This window comes from Papaver somniferum, chromosome 1, assembly GCF_003573695.1.
Source record: "Papaver somniferum cultivar HN1 chromosome 1, ASM357369v1, whole genome shotgun sequence".
Classification (NCBI taxonomy): Eukaryota; Viridiplantae; Streptophyta; class Magnoliopsida; order Ranunculales; family Papaveraceae; genus Papaver; species Papaver somniferum.
The window spans coordinates 196,692,203-196,713,717 of NC_039358.1; the positions used below are offsets into that span (position 1 = coordinate 196,692,203).

The following is a 21,515-nucleotide window of genomic DNA, read 5'->3' on the forward strand; positions in this document are numbered from 1 at the left end:
ACGAGTCTAAGTTAATTGCCTCGTTAAAAACTTCGTCAGGGAAACCCAGAGGGGCAAAACCTGAACTAAAGAAAAACAATACAATATTAAGCAAACTTAGAACATAGTTGGACTCGAATATGTTGCCTCATTAAAACCTTGACAGGGAAAAACCCAGTGGGACAAAACCTTGACGAAGGAAAACGAGTACAACGTGACAGATGCAAGTGAAGGTGATCCGTTGCAGATGATCACTTTGCTCCGTTGATGTTGACTAGTTGCTTCACAACTCTTAAGGCGGAAAGTCCTCGTGGGAAAGACAATAGCCTTAGTTGGGAAATTACATTCCCGGTGTTTGTTGTTGTGTCATTAAAAACCTTGTCAAGTATTAAAACCCTGTTGGAAAAAGCAACCTCGATGAAGGAAAATAGTTCAACACACCATTAGATGTTACCCTTGATGTCAGACATTTTTCATTACTCTAATGCAGTCAAAAGGAGTTTATCACACTTTAGTTTGGTGACTTGAATGTTTATAAGACCCTGTTGTTGATTCTGGAAGTTACGTTGCTTAACATACTATCACGTTTCATTTATTTGATTCAGATATTTTAAGTAATATCAACGCGATCTTTATATATTTAACGTTCAACATACTTGATGTTTTTAGTGTAGTCTCGCTAAAAACCTGGTCGAGTGACAAAACCCTTTGGGAAAAACTATTCTTCGATCAAAGGGAAAAATAGTACAACACAACTTCAATTTCGAAGTAAAATATGTCGACATCATATCCTTGGATCCTCACCTTGATGTCGGCATCTCCCCCTGATTACTTTTATAGTTGTTCCAGACAGTTCCTTTAGTCATGTACTTTTCGAAACTGAATATCGATAATGACTTACAAAATAGTCTACCATATTTCTCCCTGATTACTTTCGTTGGAGAACGGATTATTGTTCCTTCATAATCAACAATCTTTGGATTGCAGTTCCTTTAGCATTCATTTTTATGTCTGTGCAGGGATAAAACAAACTCATGTCAATAGTTACATTTAAGTACATGATTACATTCACTTTACCATTCCAATGACGTTGCGTTGGCGCTAAGCTATATCTAGCTAACAAGTTCACTACAGATGAAATATTTTTTTTCGAGTACATTATGCTAAGTACAACAATGCCTCTATTGCACTTAGATATGGGAATTTCATATCCCAACACATCTTCGTCATATTTCTTTAGACGAAATGGTCATTTACTTATTTTGTACTTCGACTAATCATGGGAGTGCTATCAGGATGCATGTCTTTGTTAAATTGCCTGACAACTTTAGACATATGCAAACTGGTGGAATAATATACCACAAGCTTAGTATTCGGTCAAGCTTTCCCCATATTTTTCATCTCAAATTCGGATTTCAAATAGCTTTTAAGGTCTCTTATTACATCAAGAGTACCTATCATGTCTGTACCATCGGCATAGATAGCTACAATTCCAAATCAGGAACTTTCTTGTGAATACGCAACTAAAAATAACTTAATTGTTTATCCCTTCCAAATCAAATAGTCACTTAGACGGGTATATCACATCCGCCTGATTATTTCAATCTATAAGTGAGCGTTCTACCTAACTGTAAACACACTCTCTGGTTTAAAGTCACTTGATTTGGGAAACAAAAGGCTATCAAGTACTTTTGTAAATATTTACTAACTCTTGATTCTTTCAGAGATATGTAACAACCACATACATATGCTGCATTTCAAGTCCTTTCACTACAACAAAACACACGTTTAGTAACAAAATTTTATGTGACCAATAAAATTTTGTCTACAAGTCTAGTGTTTAGGGAGGAATTTATTTTTGTCACTATATATATTTTTTTCGTGAGACTCGGTAAATTTAGTCTTTAAAGTTGTCACTGAAAAAATTTGTGACCAAATATAGTGACCAATCCTGTCTTCGTATTTGATTGTTGTCGGCGCTTCTGCAAATCCTCCTCATTTTATCCATTTATGCTACAAATGTCCTAGTGGGACTGTCAAAACCAAACTGGCTTTAGTTGGGAAAGGATTGACATTTGACAGGTATTTTTCTCCAACCACATGAATTAACAAGCAAGGAATTTATAACATGATACCGAATTACTTAGCACTAGAGAAGTTTAAGGGTTAGTGTACTACTTTAAGTTCTAAGCCCGTAATAAAGATGCTAGCCGGGTTTTTTTTTTTTTTTGACAGAACAAGGGCAAATTTTGATTAAAGTTTTTGAGTCACCAAAACAGTGACATCAAAAACTCGAAAGGTTACACGGATGAGTGCACAACTACATCCCAATTACATAGCAAATTGAACAAATTATAACCAGAAAACATGTTTGAACTTAAACCCCAATTGTATGAGGTGTGCGGTGAATCTGACAGTTTCTTAATGCACTTAATAATGATGTTCATTCTGTGTACATTTAATAATCGGTCAATTTGTTAGTGCATATCATACAATCAGGCTCTATCACCTGTCTCAGCTCCGGAACTTCCTTTAATATGTACCTGCATTGCGCAGAGGTATATCATAGTTTTTAAACTATCATCATCATTTCCAGGAAGGAGCAAACCATCAGACTGGCTCATATCTGTTCGACTGTTTGTATTATTTTCCGTTTAGTTATCTGCATGCCAAGAATGAATACTATTTGAAGAAGTAGCTGGAGTAATAGACAGATCTTTACTCGAATTGACAACTGTATAACGACAATTTAAGTGCGTTGTATGAACACTTATATGTATATGTCTGTTTCAATTTTTATTAAACTCTTCTCTCACTTGCTCTCCTTTTGTTGCAGCCAAAGAGAAGCCAGGTGCTTCTGTTTCACTAGCTTAAAGACGAAGACCGAATAAATTGTAAGCAACACAAAGTTATATCATCTTGATTTTTGTCTAATTATTTTTCTTAATTTTATCAACCTGTAAACTGACATGTAATTTTTATATAGGATAAGATGATTCCGCTCCAACAAAAAAGCATCATTGAAGGAGAGCAAAGAGATGAAACTGATATTTTCAATGAGGTTCTTGGAATAAGATTTAAAAGAAGAATTCCGGAAGATGCAAGCAGATTACGAATTATTCCAACAAGAGATATCGATTCAAATCATGAACCAAATTGACCTGGATGAAGAAGGGTTTCAAGTTATGAATATAGTATTTTAAATTTTTAGTGTTTAGAATACAATTTCAATTTATGCTGGTTTTATTGTTTTTAGGTTGTTTTCTGTAGTAACGGTAAATGTTTTGAGCTCCATATCTGTTATGATTCTAAGATTTGTAATAAAAAAATGCGAATAAAAAGATTGAATGAATTTTGTTTGCGGTTCATAATTAAGCTTGTAGAGACGAATAATTTTGTCTTTAAAATTCTCTTCGAAGGAAGAAAAGTAGTCCTTAATAAAGTCTTTAGGGATCAAAAAAGATCTCTTTAATGAAGAAGAAAGTTGTCTTAGAAAGTCATTTTCTAAGGAAAATTTAATTATCATTGATTATGATTTTTAGAGGCGCTTTTTTTTTAGAGGGAATCATTTGTCTTTGAAAAGAGTATTTTGAGGCAAGATGAGTTGTCACTGATGGAATTTTTAAGGACAAAACATGTTGCTTTTGGAGACAAAAATATTTGTCTTTGAAAGTCCATTTTAAAGGCAAAATGTATTGTCTTTGATAAAAAATTTAGAGACAAAAATAAATTTTTCGGAGAGTAGGGGGTTTGACTCCGAATATTCTTTCTAAGGCAAGAAATTTGGTCACTAATAAAATATTTAGAGACGAACAAGCTAGTCTTCAAAATCTGGTATTTAGGGGCTATTGATTTTGTCTCCGATTAAATTCATTAGGGACAAAAAAATTTTGTTTCAGATAATTACTATTAAAGACAAATTAAATTGACACAAAATTTTCGTTTTTGAGACAATTTTTTTGGTCTTAAATAGTTATCATTAAAGACAAATTAAATTGACACAAGAATTTAGTTTTTGAGACAAATTTATTGGTCTGAAATAGTTATCATTAAAGACAAATTAGTTTGTCCTGAAATTTACATTTTTGCGACAAAAATCTTGCTCGCAAAAAATTGCCTTTTGGTGTCGAAGTTTTTCGTCATTAAAATAACTTTCACAAACAATTTTATTTCGTTGGCAAAAGAGACTTTTGTTGACTATAAATTTTTAGTTGTTAATTAATTGTTCTCGTGACCGTTCGTAATTTTGCCGCGATATACTTTCCCAGACGGGGTATTTGAGACAACTCCGTGACAAAAAAAATTCATCTCAAAAATATTTCGAGACAAAAAAAGAGGATTTCCTGACAATTTTTTTTGACACTAAACCCCCATTTTCTTGTAGTGTTTTGAAATTACCAAGCTAAATAAGTAGTGGAACGCCATAACGTTCATTACAAGAGAACAATTCCAGGGATTTGTGAGAAACCTCGCGACACAAGGCGAGTCTTTATACTTTAAGACTTCTTTCTTCTCATTATGCTCTGTGAAAAATTAATCATGTATGTATAATAGGCTTTACACTTGGTTGGTTAGCATTACCATACCAAATACATATTTATTTGTCAAAGAACCAAGTTCTACATGGATTGTATAGGCCAAATATGCTCTTCGTTGACATTAAGCAACAAGGAACTTGGTTCGATCTCATGTTGCTATATTTCCTTAAGCAAGTGTATATGAAATTAATCATCAATATGATCGCATGATCTTTCCATTGACTCGTGCACATTCTCATAATCCACTTGGGATGTCATTGTTCTCTGGAATCATTAAACTTCGGAGCGTCCTCCAGTTTGATTCATGGACATATTCAGAGACAATCTTATGATATGATTTCTGATGATATAAATAAGTTGTGCCTTACTCACCTACTTCCTTTCTAGGTGAGGATTGATCGAACCAAGTGGTCTCTCCAACTTCCTTTATGGAGCCACATCCTCAACCACACTTCCAGTGAGTGTAGTTGCAACACCTTAGACTGTGGTGTATATCCCTTATTGAGGATTTATAACCTTGCAGGTAGGTTTGCAGCTGGTATGTGTGATCTCATCACTTTAGCGACATCAGTGTACATTCTTAAAATTGGTTACTCTTTGTCACTTCACATTTACATTTGTGGAGTACAAGAATCAATATGACACACAGTGGGAACACACCACAACAATTCCTGTCGTTCCCCTTAGAATATACTTTTTTTTTTATCTCCCCTTAACGACGGGAAGACTGTCTCATTAAAGTTATAACTCGCAAATCTATCGGTAAGAGATCTCCTTCCAAAAGGTTTAAAATGCGGATAATTGTTGGTAACTCATTTCCAACATAACTACTTAACAGTTTTGAAGACCCATCATAGTACGATGTGGTGTCGTAACGTCACATATATTGTGCAACCAAAAAATGCATAAGAACACGAATGTCAGGCTTAAATCCAGTTACCAACTGGTATGCAGAAAAGGTTGACTAATATTGGGTTAAAAAAAGAATTAAGTAAAGATGCGTGTAATATTGCATAATCCCCAAAGCACTAAAAGGTAGGTTGGTATGCATAACCTATTCCTTGGACACCATCTTTAACCTTTGATGGTAGCCTCCGCGAGACCATTAGGTATAAGATGTTCTATATTGATCTTATTAAACATGCAATATTCATCAAGTCCTTTTGATGTAAATTCTCTAGCATTAACAAGGGTGGTGAGCCTTTACACTTTGTTTTGTATAATATGTGCTAGTAATTTTACAAAAATTAAACGCATCATTTTTTATGAGCAATAACTGATTCAATGCGTCGAATTATCCACCAGTGCCATAAATCACTTGAACGGTCCACATTCTGCATGGATATATGTTCACTAACAACACTTTATTTCTTTGGAGAATGAGTTATTTACCATTTGCATCTAAGTAAAACAGGATGGCCTCAATCATGTTTTACTAAAGAGAGACTTTGTAAGATGAGTGACGTGCTTTCTGATTCTAAAGCATAATGGAGAGAGGCAGTGCAAATCTAGTTTAGAAATCACTGATTTTGATAGATATCGTAACTTCGTATTCATTGTCTTATACACTCAAATGTAGTGATGCTCGTGTTAGTACTTTAAAAACGGAACATCGTGTCACAACCAATGTGCCTTATGGTTGTCTCACAGTCTTTATGAATCAATCCCAATCAGTTCATTGTTGGGGTTAATATGTATTCAGTAATTCAAGTTCCAGTGATCTACAATTCACTAGATTGACACATTAATTTTCTAAGAATATTCTTCCTTCCACATTCATTAGAAATATTCTTCCTTCCACATTCCCAGGATTAGTTAATTACGACGGGAAATGTCACGTAGAGCAATAATTAGTTAATTACTCTAGGAATGCCAATCCGGGCCGATGATTAGTTAATTACTCTGGGAATGCCAATCTGGACCCGTGCATACCACGACGCACATCTAGTTTGCATGATGTGAATATTCTTGCCTTGGAACTCACTAAACCACATAGAATAATCCTTGATATACTCGCATAACTAGATGTGCGTCGTGGTCTGCACGGGTCCAGATTGGCATTCCCAGAGTAATTAACTAATCGTCGGCCCGGATTAGTATTCCCAGAGTAATTAACTATTTATTGCTCTACGTGATATTTCCCGTCAATGGTGCAGTTTTTTCAATTGGTTTTGTTTTCATGATCTCCTTGGGTTGTCTATCAATAGATCCCTCCAGACCACTCCTGGTCGGTGCGCCCTATTGCTAACATGATGAGGTTATCATAATTCATACCACAAAGTGCACCAAGGATGGACAACGCAAAAAGAACTCACCAAATGTAAAAAGAACTTATAAGCATCACCAAACCAAACCAACGCAAACTACACCAAATGCAATTGTGATATTCGTTTACTAATGAACGCATTGTTACGACAAAACCAACCAAATCAACAACAATTTATCTACATTTATCTCCCAGAATAATATCATAATGTTTTTAAATGCCTATTTTCATTTTCAATGAATGAACACATAATTTACCACCCAATCATCTTATATCAGCTTATTTTTATTATGTAACTTGTCAGAAATTGCACATCGCTAATGCTGGAACTGATAATCTTGTTAAGTGCTTCCCAGAGACTCATGTGAGACCATGAATCATCTCCAAAAATTAAAACTATAGACCTCTTGAATCAGCGTCAACAATATTGACAATCAAAGTTCATACAATAACATCATCTTCAACATCTGGTACTTGATTTTCCTGTTCATAAGTCAGTTTTCAGTCACAAATTGTTTTTGGGAAGAACATTGGAAATTAGCATGCATAACAACAATAACTACAACATAATTCACATCATAAGACCTAAAACTTGAAAACCACTTCTCGGAACTTTCCAGTAGCATTGGTCAATATCCCATCTGATTTCCTGATTATGTGCAATATTCAGTTCAACTGCAAGGCAATAGTGGAAGTTATCAATTGAGATATAACCTAAGCAAGAGGAACAACATAAAGTATTGATATCAGACAGTTTTAACCGTGGGTACATCACATTTTTTCCATGATTTTAGTGTCAAATCACCAGGATATGCATTTTTTTTGTAGTGCCTCCATAAAAACCTTTGATGCCCTCAGTGTAGAGCATATGTTTTCTAATGATCTGAGTTCTGACTCTATATTTGTGCCTAACATCACAAATTCAGAAAATCAGTATTGTGCACGATCGTGTAAGATAGTAGGTGAAAAAGCGTTGGTATAACAACCACACCCAATATTTCGATTAGCAATCTGTATAGACTAACTCCAATATACTTTCTATAGAATCAACTAGACAGTCAGACTCAATCTAGAGAAAAGTATATCGAGGAGTTAATATCTCTCTAACTTGATTTGATCTTTACTCAAGCAAATAGAAATTGCGAGTCTTTATCAAATACAAGGGTAATAACTTGGATGGTACCAAAGACCAATATCCAAGTGTCAATCAATTTAAATCAACAACCAAAGGTTGGATATTCTAATTGATTGATCTTAATGCACAACCTGTGATATTTCAATTATATAACGAAATATAATGCGGAATAGAAATAACACAGACACCAGAAATTTTGTTAACGAGGAAAGCGCAAATGCAGAAAACCCCGGGACCTAGTCCAGATTGAACACCACACTGTATTAAGCCGCTACATACACTAGACTACTACAAACTAACTTCGGTCTGGACTGTAGTTGAACCCTAATCAATCTCACACTGATTCAAGGTACAGTTTCTCTCCTTATGTCTCTGATCCCAGCAAGATACTACACACTTGATTCCCTTAGCTGATCTCACCCACACCCAAGAGTTGCTACGACCCAAAGTCGAAGACTTTAATAAACAAATCTGTATCACACGGAAAAGTTTATGATAGGTAAATCTGTCTCCCACAGATAGACCTAAGAGTTTTTGTTCCGTCTATTGATAAATCAAGGTGAACAAGAAATAATTGATAATCCAGACTTATATTCCCGAAGAAAAGCCTAGTATTATCAATCACCTCACAACAATCTTAATCGTATGGTAGCAAAATAAGATGTTGCGAATCACAAACGATGAGACGAAGATGTTTGTGATTTCTTTTTATCTTTTCATATCGGAGATATAATCTCAAGTAAATTATTCAATTGAACTCGTACGATAGAAAATGGCAAGATCAGATGGCTCAACTATTAGATATGTAGTTTCGTCTGGCTTCACAATCCCAATGAAGTCTTTCAGTCGTTAATCTATAGGGTCTCGGGAAGAAACCTAAGGTTAAAGGAGAATCGACTCTAGAAAACTAACTAGTATCACACATGAGGTGTGGGGATTAGTTTTTCCAGTTGCTAGATGTCTCCTTTATATAGTTTCCAAATCAGGGTTTGCAATCTAAGTTACCTTGGTAACAAAGCATTCAATATTCACCGTTAGATGAAAAACCTGATTTCTCCAAGCTAATATCTTTCAACCGTTAGATGGAAACTTAGCTTGTCATACAAAAATGAAATGTGTTTCATTTAGGTTTGAGTAATCGTACCTAAACGTGTACACTTGGTTGGTTCACAAATAGTTAACCGAGGTTAGCCATATGAGTACTTTCATATCAACCATATTCATCTTTCTCATAACTAGTTCAAATGACTCATAAGAACTAGTTCATAGAGTTGTTCAATTGCTTAGTTATTTATTCGTAATTGAAACAAAATCGGTTTGATTCACTTGAATCAATTTATGAATTCCTTATTGATTTATTGTTTTAAGTTCATGAACTTCTGATTTGAGAAATAACCAGCTTGGGTACGCGTACGGGTACGTATACCTTATCTACCGGATTTGAGTTTGGAAACTCAGCAGAAATTTTCGGTTCGAAAACTTCCGTGAGTACGCGTACCTAAGGTGACTGGTTTTCCAGTTTGTAAACTACAAGCTCCGGCATAAGTTTTCGGTTAGAAAACTTCCGCCAGTACGCGTACGGGTACGCGTACGCGTACGCGTACGCAACCTGTCTCCTTTACCAATGTCGCATGCACAAGTTACACAATTGGTTTCCGGCACATGGATTTATACACTAATGTGTGAACACACTATATATGCTTATATCCATAGTTAGTTACATAATCATACTTATGTATGAAAACTATCATACTTATACGACTTTGTCTCAAGAGTAGGAGATAGAGAGATATACTTTTGAGTGATAGATAAGTTCAAGTCTCCACATACCTTTTAGTCGGATGAAGTTCCACTGGTTCCTCGAGTAGTTCTTCGTCTTCGTAAGATAATCGCCATGGAGTCTGGAGCTCAACTACACTAATCTGTTCTAAATCGAGACTTATCTATAAGTAGTCTGGAAATCAAGACATATAGTTTTGACACCTAAACTTGAAAAACATGCTTGAGATAGCAACACATGCGAGTTCGACCGAACAGTGCTCTAACAGTAGGAAATTGGCATATAAGACAACAGATAAAATCACTTGATAACAAAAGACATACCCTTCAGAATTACCTGTTTACATACTATATGCTAATTGAAATTCTCTAGCATAAGAATTACTACCTAAAATATAAGTTTTGATCAATGCGTACAGATTTGCCTGAGCCAGTCAAAACCTACAATAACGTAAAAAATAGTATTAAAAACATAAGTTTAATAGCTATATCAGGCTAATCAGATCACCTTCTGAACCTCTGAAGTCACATTTTTTTATTAAAGGTATCTGAGTATCTGCAACATTGGGTTTATAGCCCATGAACAAAGAATTAACTAATATGCCATTTATGGGGTCGAACCCACAACTACATGGATGAAGGTCATGTGCTTTACCAATTGATCTAAGATAACAAGTAAAAATATGGAAATTACTGTCAAATTCCAACTTAGATTTCACATGTCTAATTAATTTAAAATGGCGCTGAGCATGATGATCCATAGCGAATATCACAATGGTACGGTCACCACATTTTTTTTTCTAAAACGACAAATATCACCAATTTTTCAAAGGACAAAAAATATTGTTTGTACAGAACCCAAAAAAAATAAGCGACATAGGTCTCGTACCTTTTTAGAGCGTCAAATTTTGCAAGCTGTGGTAGTGGAAATAGAATGGTGATACTCCAACTCGAAATTGATGACAAAATCAAGAATTGTGGACATCAGGTTTAAATTATACCCTGTCATAACCTCCATCTGTATATCCATGACTCACAGTTAGAGGTGTAAAACGTGCCGGCCCAGCACAGCACAACCCACGAAATCACGTGCTTAGCGTGTTATGTCCCGTGTTGTGCTGTGCCGGAGATTATGATGTTTCGTGATGTGCCTTGCTATAAAGCGTGCTGAGCTGAACTGTGCCAGAAAAATAAACGTGTTGTGCCGTGCTGTGCTGTGCCAGACACATTTATTTTATATTTTACAGTATAAATGTTTTCTAAATATTTAGGTATTATATTTGTTATTATGAAAATAAGTCAACATACCGATAATAAAATATCAGTAATTCGCTAGAATAAATGTTCTCTTGTGAAATATACACAAAATATGATGTATTATGACATGTTGTGTAGTACTTTATACATATTACGACGTGCTTTCTTAACATGCTGTACTGTGCCGTGCCATGTGCTTATCCGTGTCGCGTGCTGTGTTGAGCTATTGTGTCGATTAGTCAAACCCAGCCTGTCTCATGAAACCAGAGTCTTGCTGTGACGGGATCACCCTCGTGACAGCTTCTGTAAGGGTGCACTTACTTTTTTTTTGGACAATCAACATACTGTATTTCAATTCATTCAAATCAAAACAGTGATTATATGTTCGCTTACAAAAATGACAAAAACATCAAAATAAAAGATAATCAAGACCCTAATACAAATAAGGACATCAATTACAAGTAGATCGCGAAGAGAAAGAGCAATAAACTGCAAAGATATCCAATTTGTTTTTATGTATAAGGGAGAGATGATGGCATACCCGGAAATGATTTCCGACCATTTAATCAGATTGTATTCTTCTTCGAAAAGAGATGCTCCTAAAACAAAGGAGTAATTTGCCCATGAATTTGTCGATCCACAAAAACGCAGATGCTGATTGAAAGCGATGTAGTGATGAACCGTCGATGTTTTTGAATCGAGGTAAGCAAGCCACGAACCAGCCATTGGAATTTGAAGAACTCGCCCCACAACGCCGAAAAAGTTTTGCCCCAAAACGGCGAAGAAATATGTTAAAAGACACAAAAAACTGATGTTAAAACATCTTATTCATTACTTACTACCAAAAACTTTGAAAGAAAAAGAGATTCCTGCTCGGATCTGGTCCAAAATGACCAAATCTGAGCAAGGCAGCTCAAAGATTTGTTCTTTTCTTTTGAGAAAGGGAGGAGAAAGAGAGAGAAGAGAGAGAAAGACAATGTCGGGGTGCACTTACTAACCCTTAGATATGATAAATACACATCGCGAAACTAGATCTAGAAAAATTATTTGTTATTTTCTTTCCCATTATATCCCTATATTTAATTAAATTTGCTCCATACTCCTTCTAAATGATCAGAAAATTAGTATTTGGAGCGGCAACGAAAAAAATACCTTTGCGTGATTATGATGCATTGTGACGAAAAGGTAGATACAGTTAACACCTGCATAATATCGGATGATTTTAATCCTCAATTAATAGAAAGTAAATTTCTGAGAAACTCAAGTTTGCATCCTCTCTCTTTTATAAATCCATCAATAAAATTATATATATGTCTAACCCAAAATGTAAGATGTACGGTTAGGATTAGTGGTTTGAGATTGAATCTAGATTTTTAAACATTTAACTGGACTAATTTAACCTTTATCCATTGTGCGATAATAATACTAAAAAATTAAAAAATAAACCGTTAGTTTATGGTCAAATAAGTATAGGCATATTTGTGGGCGTTATCCGCGTCCCATTTATTGGCGTTATCCGCGTCCCTTTGATATATTTCCATCGTTCCCGGACGTTACAATTATAGTGTGTCTATTCACCGACTAATTTGGTTTGGATAAAGATAATTAAGATTTGCCATACCATGCAACGTGTATGCATTACTTATAGTCACAAATATCCATAGGTCATGCCCTACTTTTGGTATCTATATATACTTGGTTGGTGTAGCTTGCCAGCAATGAGGAATGAAGAGAAATAATAAATTCGTTGAGCATCGAGTATTATGTTTTTCTTGTTTGTTTATCGTGTTTTCTCTTTTCTCTATTTTTCCAACATAAAAAAATAAAAAAATAAATCCTTTTTCTTTCCTTAAGGTCTTTTTGATGGTACTGTAATAACAGATGTGTGATTTTCACTCACTATTGGGTATTGTAGATGAAAATTATGATTTTCACTAGACAATACTGATTGTTAAAGGCGATAGTTGTGATTATCAATAGGTAAAGAATTAGAATTTTATCAAAAATTATGATTTTCACAAACTACACCATACTATTAGAAATAAAAAACTAAAGTTTTCACTGAAAATCAAAATTTTCATCAAATATGATTAGTGTGAAAATGGAAAGTTTCACCAAACAACGCCTTGTGAAAACTGAAATTTCCTAAATCTTCACCTGTGATAATTGAGTTTGTTTGGTCGGTTGCAATTTTCACTAAACAACGCCTTGTGAAAACTGAAATTTTCCTATATTTCCACAAGTGATAATCCTGTTTATTTGGTCGGTTATAATAAAATTAAGGGGAAAATACAGTTTAGTCCAAAAATCAGTCCAAAAATATGATTTAGTCCAGCCCGAATCAACTGGGTACAAATTAGTCCAAAATATGAGAAAGTACACTAATAACCCTTATCATTTACAATTTAGTCCAAATATCTACTGTTTAGTCCATGGTGACTTACGATGATGTCAGCAATTTTAATTAACATAAAAAAAATTTAAAAATTAATTTATCTTTTCAACCGTTTGTCCAAATTCGCAAACTTTATATATTCGGAAAGCTCTTTCCGAAAGCTACAAAAAGAGTACCCACGTGACTATATAATTCTCATTTTTTAAAAAGTTTAAATTTACACTAATGTATAACTATGTTACTATGTACACACATCCGCAGAAAAATCCAAACAATTCAACATCTTTTGTAGCCAACAGCCACTCTAGTCTACACAGACTGACAAAACTATCAACCACACCAAACTCTAGTTGAGTAATAGCCGGATTTGTAGAGGTTTGTTAAGCAGTAAACGTGTATCAAGGACAAAAAAATAAAACATAAGAGTTCGCAGCTTAAAAAAGAAGTGATTAACCTTGAACCAACAACCACATAAGAGACAAAGCAAGAAAATGAATAAAGTAAAAAGTTACTCAGCTACTGACTTAATCATTTTGGGCCTAACTGCACAAACTTAATAGAGCTTCAAAACATTCCAGTATAGTGATTTACTAGACAATTGCAATTCTAATACTTACACAGAATATGCAATATATCCATGAAACGAGACAATGGTGTACAACTATGTAAACATCTACAAAAACCTAGAAAATCCAACATACATACCCATAGAACATTTCATATATATCAACGGGACAATGGTGTACAACATCCAAATGTTTGTCCAATCATCAAGAAATCTGAATTTCCTCGTATCATTTCTTACCAAGTTAATATGAATATGCTCATTTTTTCTAAAACAATGTGGATGGAATCTCAAGAGTTATATGATTTGGTTTTGTCGTAACTCGCATATGCATCTTAAAAATCAATAGGTGTACAATTATGTGCAGCATGTTGATAACGACTATACAACTATATGAACATTAAAAATCAATATGTGTACAATTGTATACACGTTAAAAATCAAAAATCAAGTTAAATTATTTATACCTTATGAACTACTGCAAGATGTGCACACGTTAAGAATCAGGTTAAGTTATTTATATCTTATGAACTACTGCAAGATGTCAATCACTCCAAAGATAGTTTCTTATGGACAAACAATGAAACATCCCATGCTCCAAAAAATTATACATGATGACGAGTTAATCCTTTAATGGATCTTTAGAGAATCATAACAAGTAACTAGAAAAAGGTCAAACTTGTACCTCAAAAAAATTCTGGAATGATTCCAGCGTAGTGTTTATAATTGGAGGCCTATTTTGTGTTTCCTCCCCCGCCAAGATAGCTAATTAGCGTTTTCTCCCCAAAAAGATTGAGATTAGTGTTTCCTCCCCTCGTTAGTTTTTCCATCAACTGCTCGGTTAGCTGAGTCAGCACCTGTGAACACGTGGCAAAAACTGTACACGTGTCCCATGTGTTACCAAAAATACCCCCTTCTTCTTCAAGTGATTAAACCCAAATCTTTTCCTGAAACCAGTACTGTGAAATTTGACAGATGCCATCGGCAACTAACCCAATCCCAGTTCATTGGCTTTTCATCTCACTAACACCTTTCTTCCTTTCTCAGTATCATGTTCTATCATTCTCCATCTCAGAAACACCATCAGTTCCTTCTCTTGTCCCTGAATCCATCTAAAACCCCCTATGTCAGTTACCAATCTCAAATTAACATCAAACCTTAACATTTCAACTACCCATCACTGATAACCATTCAATTACAAAGATAACCCATTCATCCCTGGACCATGAATCTTCAATCGAGCCACAAAAGAAACTAGATCTAACAGTTAACAACATCCGATGAATTAGAGATTAGCCTGTTCTTCCATCTTCTCTAGCTCCTTATTTCCTATGAATTTAATGGATTTCATTTCTCCATCTTATGTATTCTTCACTCGAGCATGAGCAGAAGCAATTTAAGTGATTCAAACCCTTAATTCTCTACGCAACCATCTCACTCCGCGTTTGTGTTATTTCAGGTGCAATTTCAGCAACAAACCAATCTCGGCATCATCTCAATCTCGGCGAACCAAATTTGAACTGAAACATCTCAATCTCGGCAACATATCAATCTTAGCAGCATTTGACACCAGGTTTTAGTTGAACTGAAACATCACAATCTCTTACTACTTCCCTCAATCGAAATTCAATTTCATTAATCAGTAAAAATAAAAACCCCAAATTTTTAGGGTTCCTCGGAAATTTAATCTCAAAGACATGTTCTTCTGAAATTTCAATTTGTTTGTTTCTTTGAAATAATATGTACATAATCATTGAATTGGTTGTAAGAAATTGATTATGGAAAGAGGGGATCTCATCTGTTGAATTAATGGGTTTCAATTGGAAGAAAATGGAATGATGATGCCATGAAATTGTTGGGGGTTTATTCGGTGTTAGATGATGGATGAAGAAGATGACTGAATGAATTAGGAGATGGGTATGTTGAGGTTATCTCAATGGGTTTGCAGATGAAGAAACGAGGTTGAGATCATGAAGGTTCTTGTGTTGATTACTGCAGATGGTTGAGCTTTGAAGTAAGTAATGGGGTTTATGACTAAACTGGCAGCAAATTGGCTTTTGTATGAATATACTATTCAATGTTGTGTATGCCCGAAAAATGGAGTTGTGGTTTTGATTATTTCTCAGATTGGAAATTGAGATGATGCCGAGTGAAACTGATGATGAATTATGAAAATCAGGGTATTTTGGGAAGGACAGGAAACAGATGTACAGTTTTTGCCACGCGTGCACAGGTGCTGACTCCGTTAACCGAGCAGTGGATGGAAAAGCTAACGAGGGGAGGAAACACTAATTTCAATCTTTTTGGGGAGGAAACGCTAATTAGCAATCTTGTCAGGGGGGGAAACGCAAAATAAGCCTTGGAATTTTACTGAATCCCATGAGAATGAACCGGAAAAAATGGTTAAACAAATAAATAAGAAGACTAATCTTTTAAAAATGAAAAGTAACGTGAAAATGAGCAAAAATAAACATATACCAAAATTAAATCACCTAATCATTCCTTTGGGAAGCTGGATAACATTTGGTCATAACTTTTCATATAACCATTTTGTCGAAAAGGTAATTCTATGGTTCATATAAATCCCTCATCTTATAAGGATCACATTTTCATTTCTACACTCTAACATTACAAAACAAATAATGCAGTTAAAAATTACATAAACCATGAGAAGCCTATAATTTACCTTTCCTTAGTAGAAGTCTCCAGCAAACTTCCTCTAAACCTTGTTGCATTCTCCACCACTATTAGACTCTGGCGTTAAACTGTGCTACAAAATTCTCCTCAGCAACACTTGAAATCCTCCTTAATTCACCAGATCCAGTATCTTTCTGACCATCAAAATTCAAAAATAAATCAAAAATCAAAGGGTTTCAATGAAAGTATAGGTACCACATGCAATTTTCCTTCCAAATGCAATTATAGCTAATACTTTTCATAACGTATTCAAACACAACTATGAAATAATTGTACGCAAAAAAAAATGAGTTAAAATTGCAACTACATAACATTTGAAAGCATCACTTGGTTCCCTATTTCTAAAATTGCAACTACATGTTACTACTGAATGCCGCTATAAACGTAATCTGATACTTTATGCGTAATTAAACTTGAATATGAAAAACTATTAATAATCAGTATGTGCACAACTATGTACACAGTAACAATCAACAGGTGTACAATTCTGTACACATTAACAACAGGGGTACAACTATGTAGACATTAAGAATCAACTGGTGTACACTAAAATTTTTGGCTCACGTATTGTCTTACATAAAATACACTCTCAATGAACACACCACCACAAGATCCTATCTCAATAAAAACATTGTCTCAAAGAATATCAAGTGTTATTTTCTCACTTTGACAAAGACCTACATCAACTCTGATTTTATTTTAGCACCTGCTAAGTGACCACTTTGAAACACGCATTCAAAGAGATGTATCCAGATGCCTAAGCTCCGATATCAATAAACTAGATGTGAATCTATACAAATCCAGCAAATGATGAGTAACTTCAGTTAATTAAGTTAGAAGTTAGATGATCTAATGATGGTTCACATTAAAGAGCCTTAGCAAGATGTGCTACTTTTATGTTTTAGAATATAAGAATAAGCGAATAGAAATGCATAAGCAATAGAAAACCAAACATATATAAGAATTTCTAAAATGAAACAAGTATGGTTAACAAAAAATAATAATTTCATAATCATAATGTTTGATTGTATCCATTTTAACATTTAAAATGTTATTCATCATTATAAGCTAGTTTGTGTGTGTTATTGGAGACAAAGAGAATACCTTCTCAACAAACTGCAGGGTCTTTCATCACTACCTCCGGGATGCATATATTTCCCCGTTTTTCCAGATTCTTTGGGGATTGTTGCCAGCAATTTGCAACACTCACATAAAAACTTAACATTCAAACTCAACATGTTCACACTCGTTAACAATTAACGTGTGTACAATTATATGCGCATTGACGATTCACAGATGTACAAGTATGTACAGTTAAATATCAACACGTGTAAAATTATGTACACTTGAAAAATTAACATGTGTATAATTACGTGCATATTAACAATTCAATAACGGAAGGCCACAATTACTCTCACCAATCATTAGTGTACGTAATATTAAACTCCAACTCTTCCTCTCCCTCTCTCACTCCCACTCCCACTCTCTCTCACTTTATCTTTCTATCTTTTCAACCTGACCTACTTATGATCATGCTTTCTTTAAGCTTTACTCACTCTACCAAGATTTAATTGCCATAAGAGATCAGACTCCTGCTTTACAATGAAGGGATTTGTAAAAAATATGATATAACAAAATGATCTTTAGCATTAACATAAAAATGTGAAAGAGAACACAAAAATAAATTACAAAATCCTTACCTTGTCTTGACCCCACACATCCCAGACCAGATAGTGAAGTTAAAGTTCTTGTATTCAACACTCTTGTCATTAATCCCTGCAATACGAAAGCATTGTTAATGTGTAAAAAATCGCAAGATGCCAATTCTCTGGTTAATCCAACTAGACCATCCAAACACTATAATCTTCCAACATATAAACACTTGATTGAAATGTCAATTATCTAAAGTTTCCTAACCGCCACCCAGATAATTATGGTGAGGCTGATTATACGTAAGAAATTTAAGTCTCAATACATGAATTGTTTATCTGTTTTTGAGGCATCTCGAAGGTTGACTCGTAAACCAACTATGCCAGTATATTCGTCACCACAAATTAAAAGCAAATGGATTCAAAATGAATATCAATAAAAACTAATCTGAGATTTGCAATTATTTGATCAAAGGCTCTAGCTGTTACGTATCATCAAATGATGAGCCAACGTCCTTCATTTGCATGATACAATCAAACAAAAATGATTATAAAAATCCAAATATTTCCATTTTCATTTCTGACTATCACTAAGAAAAAGACATCAATTGATTTGATTAGCTAAACATAATTAAATATACCAACATTTAAATGATTGAAATGAGAAATCCTTTAAGTAGATCAATGAGCCATCCTAATTATTTTATTACGTGAGGAAAATCAAGTAGAGAGCAATCGATGGGTCATTTTTGTCTTACAGTAACTCCTTCAAATCTGAATATAAGAAATTGAAGTCTCAATGCATAAATTGCAGACATTTAATAATCGAGACCAACAAATTCTCCACAAAAACAATAAAGCTCGGACGGATCTCATTCAAATCAAGAATTTCCAAAAACATGTTATACATCTAATGGATCGAAACTTAAAAAAAGCAAACCACAAATACAATGGAATAGCATCTAATTACCAATCAAAATAAAACGAATAACTAAAGCCTCACAAAAGAACAAATTATTGATCTAAATTTAAACGAATTTTGAGATTTAGATGAAATTGTATCAGATTTGTTAGTTATGAAATCTTCTTTTAGAAATTCTTCCGGGTTGTGAGAGAGGGGAAAGGTAGAGACGCGTAAAATGATCTCAACCTGATCATCAATCGAACTCGAATTGAAATTCTGAAATTTTATCAACAGGGAGAGCTCTTTCTCGAGATTTCGCTTATGAAACCAAGAAATTGAAATTGATATCACATTTAGTCGAGGGGTCTTTTGTCATAAAAAAAGTTCATTTTAGACTGAATCGTTCTTAAAAGGATTGACTCGTCACAAATCTCATAAATTTGGATCTCCTATTATTAGGCTTGAGAGGACAGGACTAAAGAGTCCAAGGCCCAACATATTTGGGACTAAATGTTAATTTCTACTAAAATAAAATATTTAGGCAAATTTTTTTATGAGAGATCCAATTATGTTATTTTTTTTTAATAAAACATAACCAAATTAACTCCTACTTATAGATAAATATGGATTCTTCGTATATAGAATTTTAATGTTGGGTTTCATATATAAAAAAAAACTGAAATGTGTTTGGAAAAAAAGTTCCCCATTGTTTAACTTTTCATACACTTGGCAGGCGGGGACAAAATGGTTCTAGAAAGTTTACGGGTTGAAGCTACGAGCATTGGGGTTTGTTTTCTTTTTTATCACCTCTTGGAGTGCATCTACGTATGCTAATCTCGAGGCTATGGACATCGGAGCTCTTGTTTCTGCTGACTTCACAAATGAGCTTTCGTACAAATGTACTGTTGCAACTTCCAATTTTCAAAGGCTGTTTTGACAGAGCAAAGAAAATAAAACAGACAAGTCCTAAATCTATCTCGACACCGACACGAAGAAAATACATAAAATTGGTTAAAAAGACCAAAATCAACAATTCATGGGTAAAATAGACAGTTAGATTTTGATACTGTTTAAATTGACAAAAATGTAAAAATAGGCAGGATGTAACCAGTTTCATCGTGCCCATTTTCAAATATATTTTTTTTATTTTTAATTTACACAGGATGTATCCAGTTTCATCCTTGCTATTTTTTAAATATAAGCTAGGATGAATCCAGTTTCATCCTTGCTATTTTCTTTTTGGCCCTTTCATCCAAACTATTTTTTACTCGTCCATTTGAACCGTGATTTAAAAATATTTGGATAAATGACCCATTTTCCGAAGAAAATAAAAGAAATCGCAACAGAGTTCCAATTTTTGGCATCATTGTTTCCTTCACGGCCTTGACAAATCATGATCCAAAGTTTGATCAAATCATTTCTTCATTATATATAAAGAAAAAGAAAGAAAGAGGTCTAGGTTTTGGGAAAGACTAACAACAAAAACAAACGAGTAATTGAAACAAAAAGGACATCACGGGCAAAAAAAAAAAAAAAACCGCTATTTGCTTGGGGGATTAAGGTGCCAATAAAACTGAACGTGGGGTTTTAGTAGGTAATAAGATATAAAAATAAAAAATACCATTTTCCTAATTATAATCTCGAGATATGTGTGATAGACGCATTTATGTGTCTATTTTGTTCTCAATTCTCTGTAATGTTAGTACTCGATTTTGTCCTTATTGTACTATTTTGTGTATTTGTAGGTATTTTGGGAAATAAAGCTCGATGGACCAAAATGTGGAATTCTACTCGCAAAAAGAAATAAATGAAGTGGGCTAGGCCCAAGAAGAACACATGAAGAATTATTGGGTCAATTATTTGGTTATTGGAGTGTATTAAGCATGGAAGTGTGCCATATCATGTGTAGAAGTGTGGAGACCATGTGCAAGATACTAATAATTAAAGGATATTTGAAGATATGTGGTTTAATGAAGAAAATAAGAAAAATAAAGAAGGAAATCAAGATATTATTCTTTATGGTTGGAATTAATTAAAAATAATATATTTTCCAAATAAAGAATATTCTGACTGCAGTATTTGACACGTGGCTCATTTTTATTGGAGGATTTTGCATTGTCCTGACACATGGCGTCACTCCATTAGCCAGAAAATAAAAAATGACATCACTTCATGTAGAAAATTATGGAAGGATTTCAGAATCCGCACTATAAAAGAAGTCGTATGGAATCATCTCGGAGGGTTCTTGGTGGGGGAGATATTGAGAAAAATAATGAGAGTATTATTTCATATTTCTTGTAATCGAGCAATATTAGTGAGTGGGAATCAATAAATTTTGTATCTTTTTCACG

The 21,515-nt window shown here is 34.2% G+C and overlaps 2 long non-coding RNA genes across 3 annotated transcripts; one reads left to right on the forward strand and one right to left on the reverse strand.

Moving 5' to 3' along the window:
• Positions 1-1,981: 1,981 nt before the first annotated feature.
• LOC113334832 lies at positions 1,982-3,162 on the forward strand. Its single transcript, XR_003352986.1, has 3 exons — positions 1,982-2,061; positions 2,816-2,873; positions 2,966-3,162. It is a non-coding gene; the product is annotated as an uncharacterized LOC113334832 (long non-coding RNA).
• A 10,351-nt stretch (positions 3,163-13,513) lies between these two features.
• LOC113334838 lies at positions 13,514-19,216 on the reverse strand. 2 transcript variants are annotated; one of them, XR_003352988.1, is made up of 4 exons: positions 18,312-19,216; positions 17,716-18,203; positions 16,601-16,745; positions 13,514-16,284 (listed from the first exon to the last, which is right to left on the reverse strand). It is a non-coding gene; the product is annotated as an uncharacterized LOC113334838 (long non-coding RNA). The 2 variants fall into 2 exon arrangements; XR_003352987.1 differs by lacking the exon at positions 13,514-16,284 and having other exon boundaries at positions 16,488-16,745.
• Positions 19,217-21,515: the final 2,299 nt, after the last annotated feature.